This window comes from Ambystoma mexicanum, chromosome 1p (assembly GCF_040938575.1).
Source record: "Ambystoma mexicanum isolate Mex_15411 chromosome 1p, UKY_AmexF1_1, whole genome shotgun sequence".
Lineage (NCBI taxonomy): Eukaryota > Metazoa > Chordata > Amphibia > Caudata > Ambystomatidae > Ambystoma > Ambystoma mexicanum.
The window spans coordinates 385,095,268-385,106,727 of NC_090921.1; the positions used below are offsets into that span (position 1 = coordinate 385,095,268).

Genomic DNA, 11,460 nt, shown 5'->3' on the forward strand with positions numbered 1-11,460 from the left:
TTGAAAACGTACTGTTTTGTTTTATAGGTACTGAAAAGACTGTAGCTTGGGAAGGGAACCCCCAAGGAACTTAAACACACTGAAGGTATTGGAGTTAATTCCAAGGACCCTGTGGTGAAGGTCTTGCAAGCAGCCCCATTTGATTGAACTCATTCTGATAAACTTAAAAACACGCCTGGCAAGGAAACCACCGGAAACCAGCTCTGGTTTCCTTATTTTTCAGTTGAACCACTACTTTTCATTTTTGACAAAAGATCCCCTAACACATTTTTGTACAGAGTGAGGGCAAGTATAGGTTGAGACACAGACAGACTTTTTATTTGGACTTTCAGACACCGACATCCCTTAGAAGCATAATTTCAGGGAAACATCCCTTTAGAGTCAGGGCTAGTTAGGTATTACACCAACTCTGAAACTTTAAGTAAAGGTTTTGGAATCTTATTTTCTGAGTCTGTGTCTCTCGTTACATTGCCTGTCTCATATAATGCATGATTGCAGGTTCTCCCTTCTATACACAGCATGTGTGTTGCACTGATCTACACAGACTTGCCGCCTCCTGCCGATACTGGGCGTACGTGATGGCAGATATCTGTGAAGTGGACAAAGGTAGGTATGTGCACGGTCAGTTCGTGACGATTTGGTGCTTGTGTGCATGCAACAGGTACAGTTGGCAGATTACTATGTTATGGGCATGCAAGGGATATGCATCACGACACATCTATGGGTTGCACATTTGCAAGTGAGGACTGCATCATCCACATCATCACCTGAGACTGACATGTGCCCAGTTGGTATGATGTTGGACTTTGGGAATGCATTTTAGGTCCAGAAGGCTGGTCTGCTCCGGAGGTCCAGGTGGGCCACTATCCGGAATGTACTCCTGTTGTGTCCATGAGGAGCCCCGACGCTTTTGGCCAGTCCTCCTCCTCTGTCGTCACCTCGGGTACACAGTTTACAAGTAAGCATAGTCGCCTTCCTCTGGCCCACTGTTGACTGTGTGCAAGTGTCCTGTCTGCCTTCCACTTGGTACCCGCTGACACACCCAGGCTCCGCACATCCCCAGATGGACAAGGGTCATGCATCATGCAATGTTCCCACAGACCTTTGCATGCTGGGGGCACTCAGAGTGGGGGTGGTGGTGGTGGGGGGGGGGGGGTTAACCTTTGTGGCACAGGCTGCCTGGCCATCAAATGGCACTCAATGACTTGCACTACAACAGCAGGACCGGCCGTCTGTCTGGCACCCTGCACTCCACAGGTTATTCTTGCACACTTGGTTAATCTTGGGTTGGACTGCTTGTCCGGCCATGGCCATTGAGATAAGCATTTACATGCCACCTGCATAGGGATGGTGTTGACTTGAGGGTGTGTCTGTGTGTGTGTGTCTATGTGTCGCGCCCATGCACTTCTCTACCGAGCTCAGTTTCCAACTATAGTCCAGGGCGACAGCAGTTCCATGGGTGTCAGCCCACCCTTACCCTCCCCTTCCCTCCTCCCCCCCAACTAGTGGCTCTTTCTACCATCCAGCTGGGCCGTTAGTGCGTTACCAATAGGGTCCACCCACCAACATTAGGGTCAGACAAACAGGCACGATGGTGTGATGCTCATCCCAGCCACCTCACCTAGGCTCCCGTCACCAGGCTATGTATTCATATGATAGGAGGTAAACTGCTACAATAGGGCATGCTACTTGAATGAATCATTGTTACATGTCCAGAACCCCCTCAGTCACATGGCGTGATGTGGGAAATCCACAGTGCCATTTTGTCATCAGACAGCAGACACTGGGCAGGTGGCATTATGTGGTTATCTTAAATGCACCGCACAGGGGTCACAAGTCATTTTCATGTGCCTCAACCCACAGACTTTGTTTTGCCACTAGCAAACCCCAGCATCGTTTGAGGCTGAAGGCCCACCCTGGATGGTGGCCTTATGGCTCGCACTGTCTCACGGCCACACGTCCATCGGTTCCTTCAGCCAGTATCTTCGGCCAGGCCCAGCTGCCCTTTTGGCAGGGCCAGGCCCTCCAGGTGGCCTTAGTCACAGCTGGCCCAGCTGTGCCCTACAGTTGTATGCATTCGGGGCTCCATGGACCCCACTATGCATTGTAGTCTGTGATTGGTATCTTCCTGTGTGACAGACATGTGGCATGGGAACTGGAGAGGCTCCTCCCTGCTCGTACCAGGGCACCAGAGCTACAGGGCTGAATGCCGTGCGAGGGGCTGTGCATGGTCAGCAGTTGAAGGTCCACACTGGACACGGGCCCCATGGAAATGCTAGTGGGGCTCCATAATGCAGTTGGGGTCCCCAGGCCTCCCGTGCGGGTACTGCTCTAGTGCGTCAAAGGCATGGACCCAGTTGTGCACATTGTGGCCAGACACTTTTGTGCCACTGTGTAGGCCATGGCTGTCAAGTTTCCCTGTCACTCCTCGTGGCCATCTTGTTTTTAGCCTTTCACACGCTGCATGTCTGCGAGAGTGGACAAGGTGATCAAGTGAGACATGCAATGGTGTTGGGGAGACGTGTGCTTAGGTGCACTTCCCATGGCCCTGGCTGCAGGTTAAACTTGGGTGACTTTGGCATTGGTATTGTACCAGGTCATGATTTCTTGAAGTGTGTTTGTGGCGACACTTCAATGTGCTGGTTTGACATGTGTGTCATGACTGCAAGTCATTGTTGCCCCTACACTCGTTTGTCAGAATTCATGCCAATTACATGGGCACATCTGTGTGTGGCAGTTGCTGGCTGAACCGTGAGGACTTAATGCTATTATGTTGTGCATGTCACACATGCATGGTCACTGTTGACTGATGTCAATGTTCTTTGTCCACTTTTTCATAGTTGCTGCATCTGGCATAGAGGGAGAAAGCAGTGCTGTGGGGTGGAGAAGCAGGGGCGGGGCCTCCAAACACAGGGACAGACTCCAGCAAGTCACTGTTGACACCTCCTCTTCTGAGAGCGCCAGTACCGTTGGGAGAGATTGCTCAGGGTAAGTCCAGGAGGGGATTGTGGTGGGGGACCACACAAGGGCCATCAAAGGCAGAAGACTCTCAGGAGTCATCAAGGTTGATGAAGGTGGAGGACAAGGCAGTTACAGGCCAGTCCACGGGTCAGGTGGGGGCATCAAGGAGGGTGTTCAGGCTACACCCCCTGGCCCAGAGACATGAGGATTTGTAGTCCACCATGGAGGGTTCTGCACAACCTCCTGTCCCTGGGCCATCTTCTGCAGCAGTGAACGCCTTTGTGGATGCCTCCACCCAGACAGAGGCCCTGCTTGAGACAGAACTGGCTACCCGAGATGTGGTGTGCCCACCCCCGCTAGCTGGTCTCATGAGGAGGACTGCACCCATTTGTGATGCTGTTACAGCATCGTTCGAGTAGCTTGTTCAGCATCACAAGCAGATTACCTGCTTCCTTGGCCAGCTGGCAACTGCACTGCTGTAGGGTGGTCTCTGTGTGCTGGCACATTCAATTTCCACCTGCTCCACTTCCTCCTCTATGCCCCGGTCACCCTCCAGGGAGCCTTCCTTGCCACATATCACCAGAGCCCACTGTGCACATGTCCCACCCACATCGCCCAGTCTGGTTGAGCCTACGTCCCTGCCTGAGGTGAAAGCCTCAAGAACGCCACATGAGGTGGTCACCGAGATGCCCGGGCACATACACAGGAACAGGCAGTGGAGGGACAGCTGACACTTCAGGACAGTGCAGCTGCGGTAGACCCAGTCAAGTGTCATCCAGTCAGAGGGGGGTACCAACACAGTTTACACTCTGACAGGCAGCAGCAGATGAGGAATGCGAGGACGTAGTAAATACAGGGCCAATCCATCCAGAGAAGGCAAAGTGACATACAAATGGCTACCCATCCTGCTGGAGGAATGGTGGCAGCAAATGAAGATGTCACACGTACGTGCATACCATCAGAGGCCTCTGATGGAAGAGAGGCAGCAGGCTAGGGAGGCAGCCATTGCCAGGACCAGGTGGCAGACAAGGGGGCAGGCAGATATACTGAAGGACATACTGGAGGATGCTTGCAGGGATCCTGAGGAGTAGAGGCTGAATGGTTGAAGGCCTCCAAGCATGAAAAAAAAGGAGAGGACGAAGAGAGTGACTCAGCCCTGTTGGAAGCATTGGAGGGAAGCAGCCCACTGCCAGTGTATATTTAGGTTTCATTTTTGACTTATTTCATCCCTGGACATTTTTACCCTTACCCATAGTTTAGAATTATAGTGTACATATTTTTAATACACATTTTATGAATCTTGATACCATACTTCTTACAGTCTCTTGGTCCATGTGCAAAATCACCTTTTCCATGATATCCAAATGCATTTGTTCCATGGCTGTCACATGGGTTGGGGCCATTGTTACTGGGATGTTTGCTGTGGGACATGTGCGCAAGCTCCCTGTGTGTGATGGATGTTGCAGCCATGCTCCGTGACCATGGGTGGTCTCTTGTAGATGTGGTTAGGTGATGTTCTTTGGTATTGAATTGTTTGACATGCACATGTTTTATTTGCCTATTTGCATGCATGGTGTGAATGTGTGTGTGTGATAGTTGTGTGCTGTGGTCGAGTATGCACTCCATTAGGGCATGTGTTTGGCGAGGATGTGTGCAATACATGCTTGACATGGTGGCATTCTTTGGATTGATTTGAAGAGGTGCACATGTGTTTCACATGTAGGAGTGGGGCCATCAGATGGCTGGAGGTGGCAATGGCCTTTTATCGGACTTCATTCCTTGGGCGTTTGTGTTGTGAGTGACATGTTTTGTTGTGTGGGTAATAGTGTGCATACAGGAATTATTGTGGTGACGTACAAGATGTATCATGATAGGTTTTGGGGGGACTCATGGTGATGGATACTAACTCATTCATGTGTACTGCTACATGATCCACATGGTTTAGTTGTGCGTTGCATGTGGCGACAGCTCATGAACCTCTGCACATTTGCTACTGAAGGTTGACTTTACTGTACGTAGAGTTCCTTTATGGTCCATCAATGTTTAGGTGCTCCTTTGACAATGTGGATGTGACCACACTTCATTCACTTGGATGACCATTTAGCATTGTGGGTGTTGAGGAGGGGTGTAGCCTCACTGTCTAATCACTTAGGCACTCGATTTCCAGTAGCTGTATGTAAAGACTGGAGGGGTGTGTCTGTACTTCTGCTCTCTATATGGTAGAGGAGAGGCACAGAGCACCCCAGCCAGGATTCTCCATTACGGTAGCAATGGACAAGCAATCAATGCCTAGCTTCTCAGGAGGTGATGCGGGCTGGTTCTTAAGAACAGTGTAGTCCCCAAGCACCCACAAAGGAATGTCTGCACACTGTATAAGTTAAAACCCAGTCTTTATATAATTAAGGTTCAAGGGTATATACACACAATCACAATAACTCACTTTGTGCTCAGTTAGTCTACAATGGCAAATATATACAGTTCTAAGTGGTACCACAATTATTATCAGATTTCATTAAAGTCCATCAACTGTACTCTGGTCAAAATGTTACACAAATCAATTAATAAAAGGTAAGCAACAATTGACATAGGAGGAAAGCAGTTGGTTAGAGCAATTGGCAGAATACTGGCCCCTACCACTAGACACAGTTCTGTGTGGAGATCCCCCACCTGGGCAACCTGTAAAGATATACCACAAGCCCAGTCCATATATTGTTCAATGAGTCGTATTTCCTTCTAAAGTGTTCTACAATCCAATGTACCTGGAATTGTAGGTTTCGACGACGGGTCGTCGACTGATCCTTCTTGAGCGGCTCCCTTGCAGGCAGGAGACACGGATCGTCGAGATCCCTCGAGGAAAGGGTGAACAACGGCGTGGAGGCCGCAGCTTCGGTGCGGGTGGTGCTCGTGGATGAGTCGAAGATGTCCTGCAAGGATAAGGCATGCGAGGAAACTCGAGGTCGATAGATCAGGACCGCAAAGAGTTTGTGAAAAACTTTGGCCCAGCAAGGGCGTCGAGTCATCCGGCGTCTCTACGGTCCTTGGGTGGCGGGGAAACCCGCCGGCGGATGCTCCTCGTTGCGTCAACGGCCTGGCCTTCTCTGTCGGCATAAGGCAGTCGGCGGTGCGGACGGCAATCAAATGTCTTAATCAATGGAGCATTGCGGCTCTGGTCGTCGGCGGAACCGTGTCAAGCAGTCCCTGCTTCTGGGCAACTAACTTCGATGGGCCTCCAATGGTTATAGCAAACCTGCAAACCCTAGTCGATGACGGTGGACGGCTCTCCGGTGCTTCTCTTAGTTTCTCGTTGGTGGTCCCAGTCTCCGGCTGACAGTCTTTCGTAGGCTGACTTAAAGGGCACTTCGGCGAAGGTTAGCAGTGCACGATGGTCCCTCGTAGCTCAGGAAGAGGGCGCCTAACCAGGTCCTCTCTGGATCAGTTCTTGAAGGCACAGCAGCTTTCAGATTGGTGAAGTAGAGCAACAGCAATACTTCTCTTCCAGAAGGGCTTCAAGGTTAAGCTTCAGTTTCAATGTCAGTTTCAACTCCAGCTTCTGAACGATTTCTAGCAGTGAGAGGCCCCCAGATATACTAGTTGATCTCACATTCATTCTGCTGGGACACACTCAGGCAACCAATCATTCAGAAGGGCATTCAGCAGTCAGTCAGCCAGCCAATCACACGCACATTCAGGCCATTCTTCTCCATCCAGACACTCATAACACAGAATGTGAATTCGGACAAGTGCCATGCCATTCAACACGACACACTGCGTTCATACCAGTTTCGAGCAGGGCTGTCTCAGTCATTGTGTCAAACACCAGATACCAGACATCCACAACAAGGAGTGTTTATTTGTCACACACTCCATTCACCCAGGTCCCACCCACAGGTTTACCCACAACATACAGTCGTTGGGAAGGCTCCAGTCTGGTCGGCACTTACCCACACTACCATATATGGAACTTTCACCCAACAGCCAGTCAGGGGGAAGGGTCAGAGTCAGGGCTTCCCGGAAAACCAAGATAAAAGGCGATGGAAGGCAAGAGGCCATGGGGGCCATCTTAATCTACTGATTCCAATGACAAGGCCTGGGCATCCCAAAATGGAGGACGCTCAGGGCACCTGTCAATTCAGCACAGAGCTGCCACCAGCCCATACCCTACTCTGTGGTCCACACATAGGTGCCCAAAAACATACACTAGGGGCACAGGGTTGTACCCCCACCCATGAGTGCCATAAGGGTATCCCATGGGTCTGTACACCAAACCAAAAGAGAGCTGCACCACCAGGAGTCCCACATGAACTCCTGCGTGGAAAACACGACAGAACACAAGATAAAAACAGTAAAGGACAAGGATACAGAGGCCCTGTCCCTCCGATGTATTTCCAGCATCACACTGTATCCCTCCCAAAGCAAGGCCACCCATCCACACACATCTTCAATCACCCACTACCTGCTCGCAGATCGTGCTGCAACTCTGCCACTCTTAACCTCTGGCATTGCTCTGGGAAACCCTCACTAACCCGACCAATCATCCTCCACAACACAGTCCCTCAATGTCCCCACCACTTTATTACAGTACCTCATCACCACCAACCGCTTCATGCCACATTCACTCATTACCCTTACAAGTCACCTATTGGTCACAGAACCTTATTACCCAAAGGTTACGTCATCGACCTTACCCAGACATCCCCCCGCATTCTAATTGCAGCCCCTCGTTGCCACAGCATCCCCATCCTTGTCACAGTTACTCATTAAACCTGCACCCCTCCCATAATAGTCACAATACCATTAGGGTTAAATCATGTAAGCAAAAAGAAAGCCTTACAATAAACTATGTACAGTCCAGGAACATTACGAAACCTTTGAAAAGCAATTAAAAAAATGTTATTATAGGGACGTTATGGTTAAGCAGTGTTGCAAGGGAGATTTTTCAATAGGTGACGATAAGTGCAGTACCTCGATACCCATTCCGTTATTTAAAAAAAAAACACACATTTTGCATGGCTCTCTCTTCAGTAGTTACATGCACTGCAACAAACATGCAGGCAGTAAAGCGAACAGGGGTTCGAAACAGCCCATAGATCTATGTTTTTATATTTTCCATTTCGGATAGAGTACAAGTCCTCAGACGTACACTTCAATTACTCTCATTTGCAATACTGAGTGCATTAACAGTGTCCTTTATGTATAGGTTATAGATACAGGGGTCTGCAACCTTTGGCTCGCCAGAGGTTTCAGACTACAACTCCCATCAGCCCTAGCCAGCATAATCAATGAAGGCGTTGTAGTCCAAAACATTTGGAGCGCCGCAGGTTGCAGAGCCCGCGATTATAAGCATACAGATATGTAAAATACACCAAACCCGTTTACGTGGATGATTAAACGATACATGCCCTATTGATAGTAATCTAAGACTTATCCAAGTCTAGATAGTTATATGGGTTAATAAAAGCTGGTGACTTCATACTGTAGGTTTTTGTCACGTTTGTTTTTCAATTACAACAATTGTTTTCTGCCCATTGTTACCTTTTCTTTTGCCACTCAAATAGTTATCTAGAATCTATGACCATAATAGTGATGCATGCACGACTATAGCCTGGAAAGGGCAATGTGGTGCAAAACACGTGCTGGCTAAATCTTTTACTTTCAGCTAACTAATTTGCAATGGAATGTGGAACAAGGAGTCAATCATCACACGTGGGACTGTTATAATTTAACAATCACCGGCATCTAAAAAGACCTTCACAGAAATTAAAAAGACAGTTCATTTTAAAAAGGTGGTTATTTTGTGATTGAGTTTGTTGTACAGGTTTTCTAAGTGGACATATGGGGGCTGTCGGGGGTGGGGGTCATTGGGTGCCGATGTACCCAATGTGGCTCAAAGTCCCTCCAACAGTCACACACACACACAAGGAGTGATCGCCACAGACTGAATAGAACTGCAAGGATCCATTCTCACTTCATTAGTGTGTCCCCTGCACTGCTCAGAACAATTATATGTAAACAAAATGGTCGGAAGGACAGAGAAAGGCCATTCTAAAAAGGTGCTGGAGGAGCAGTGTTCAAGACACTCGTTGTACCCCCAGAATCAGTCTTATGGTGACTTGTGTTTATTTAGTAGCACAGAGAGTGGAGAAGCGGCTTATACGATCCTTCTGATCACGGGGGCCCTGGACAGGCGTGCTGGCCTCTCAAACCTAACGCAAACGATGTTCACCAAACCAAAATGCCCCCCCCCCCAGTAAAGAGACTTGCGGAGATATATCACAAGATGTCATATACAGTCCAGTACCTAGGCTAGTTAGTTGGGCTGAGGCAAAGCTGTATACATATGCGGACGATTGACTGAATGCAACCCAATCCTACCAGCCTTTCGATGCGGTCCAATCAGTCTCTTTCTAAAGGCGGCCATGTGTATTGTAAATCGCAAGCATGCAACAACACGCTTATCACACCAGAGACAACAAACTATACCACTAGAGCAAACACACATCAGTGAAGCAAATGAAAACGCTCTTATTACAAATGGCGGCTCTAGTGCCAGCATCTTTTGATTATTTAGATAATACACGTTCTCACAAAATAAATAATGCCGTTTTAAAAGCTCGGCTACCATTACAAAATAAATGCCTTAAGTGGAAGGCAGTTGTCGCAGTAATTCTTCAAGACGCACAATATAACATGGCAAACAGCCGTCACTTTGCTGTCACGGTACTATTGATAGGCACATAACAAGGCAAGGTAACGAACATGAATTTCCAGAGAGATTTGCCACCTCAAGCCCATGCGCCTAAAGTCAATCTCCTTCACAGAGTACGCGGTAAAGCCTAGACATTTTGGAGGCCCGTTAGTGGGCAGACCATTCGGGGATGGGCCGAGTCAGGACTTATTGCACATAACTTGAGGGGTTAGCAGGGCTTAAGGATAGCCACTGGCCAGGGCGCGGTCACCTCGCTTTCCGGGATGCATATCTAATTTATCTAAGAATTCCACTCACGAGTGGAGGCAGAACACAACACATGTGGCTGTCAGATGGGTCCGGCGCCTCTCCATTGAATTGCGGGGTTTACTCCTGTCATTTTAGAAGGGCTCGCACTCCTTGTTCGGAATCATCAATCCCTAGGGGGCTGTCAGTCTTTGGGGCGGAGGCTTTCAGCACTAATGGTTGGGGACTGTCATTGCGAGGGGCAAGGGCGTTAAGTCGCTCCTGCGAGTGGGCAGTCCTCTCATGCGCTCCACGAAGTTAATGAGATCCATTTCTGTCACTGCATTGACAGGAAGGCATGGCTCATGCAAACTCCGCGACCAGCCGCACTCACCTCTCTATCCAAACACTTATATCTCTGGGTTGATCCTATGAGCTTTCAGGGGCGCTGCTCCAGTCGTTTTGCCAGGCTCACGGAGGCGGGGCCCACCTCCTGGGACTTTGGGCTAGCGCCTCCTCCCTTCACTGGAAGCGCTCTGGTCGCTCCTCAGGTGCCGGCGCGAACTACAACCGACTGCTTCACTAAAACGAGCGTACACAGAGAAGAAAGACTGCAGAGGTTACAGCCGCCTCCACATAGAGAGAGAAGAAAGAATCCAGCCAACGCAGGCTAGACATGAACAGAGATGAAAGACTACATAGGTTTAAACTACCACTAGCGTGACACAGACTGAAGAACGTTGAGATAAGCACGCTCCAAATATGCATAGACACGCACACACACTATTTTTTTTACAAAAAGGAATAATTTAGAACATCATAATACCCACGGCTCCATTATCAATCGATAACTTCTATATTTGACAAATATGTAGTAAAATGACTTACCATATTAACAAGTTGAGGTGCAGTTATGATGGCATCGGAAAGGGTTCATGGTTCTTATGTTTGAGTTTCTGACTGCATCTGTTGGTTTTAGCGCATATGGTGGCGCTAGCGCCGCCTATGAGGCAAAGCCTTGCAAACAAAAAGAGGTATGGGTGTCCGGTAGAGGTTATTGTTGCCATGGTAACTGGAAATGCTCAGACATGAATTCGCCTAATCCCGGGGTATTCAAACTTTTAATGCTGACCCCTCCCAACCAAACCCCCCGCCCCCTCGTAAAAATATTGTTGCTGACTTCCCCCAGAAGTCATATCTGCTTCTATTGTCTATGGAAAATACTCACTTTACTGCCTTTTGGAAGAGACTCGTCCCCCGACCCCACCACCACTCGACACCCTCCGGACCCTCCTAGGGGCGCCGGCACCACAATTTGCAGACCACTGCCCTAATCAGACATTGTGCCTGGGCCATTTAAACCAATGTCTGAGTGTTTTACAATGATTTTCACAATCACGAGTCTTGTTTGAAAGCACATGCTTTCATCCTGTACTGATGTAGAGATCCTTCCTTTGCCTCCTCACCAGTGGCAGATTTAAGGCCAAGTGCCCCGAGAGCAGGGCCATCTTAATCACTTTTGCCTTGGGGCCCTGGGCATGGACATCTTTGGGGCCCCCCTCCACCAA

The 11,460-nt window shown here is 49.0% G+C and overlaps 1 protein-coding gene across 2 annotated transcripts in view; it reads right to left on the reverse strand.

Annotated features, from left to right (window-relative positions):
* The window catches only part of SLC25A42 (solute carrier family 25 member 42), a 409,509-nt gene extending 399,019 nt beyond the window's left edge, over window positions 1-10,490 (reverse strand). The window contains exon 1 of one of the 2 annotated variants that reach the window (XM_069649132.1): window positions 10,287-10,490. The gene's annotated coding sequence lies outside the window, so the exon portion shown is untranslated. The remainder of the gene's footprint in view (window positions 1-10,286) is intronic. The other variant, XM_069649131.1, reaches the window with a different exon arrangement.
* Between the last annotated feature and the right edge of the window lie 970 nt (window positions 10,491-11,460).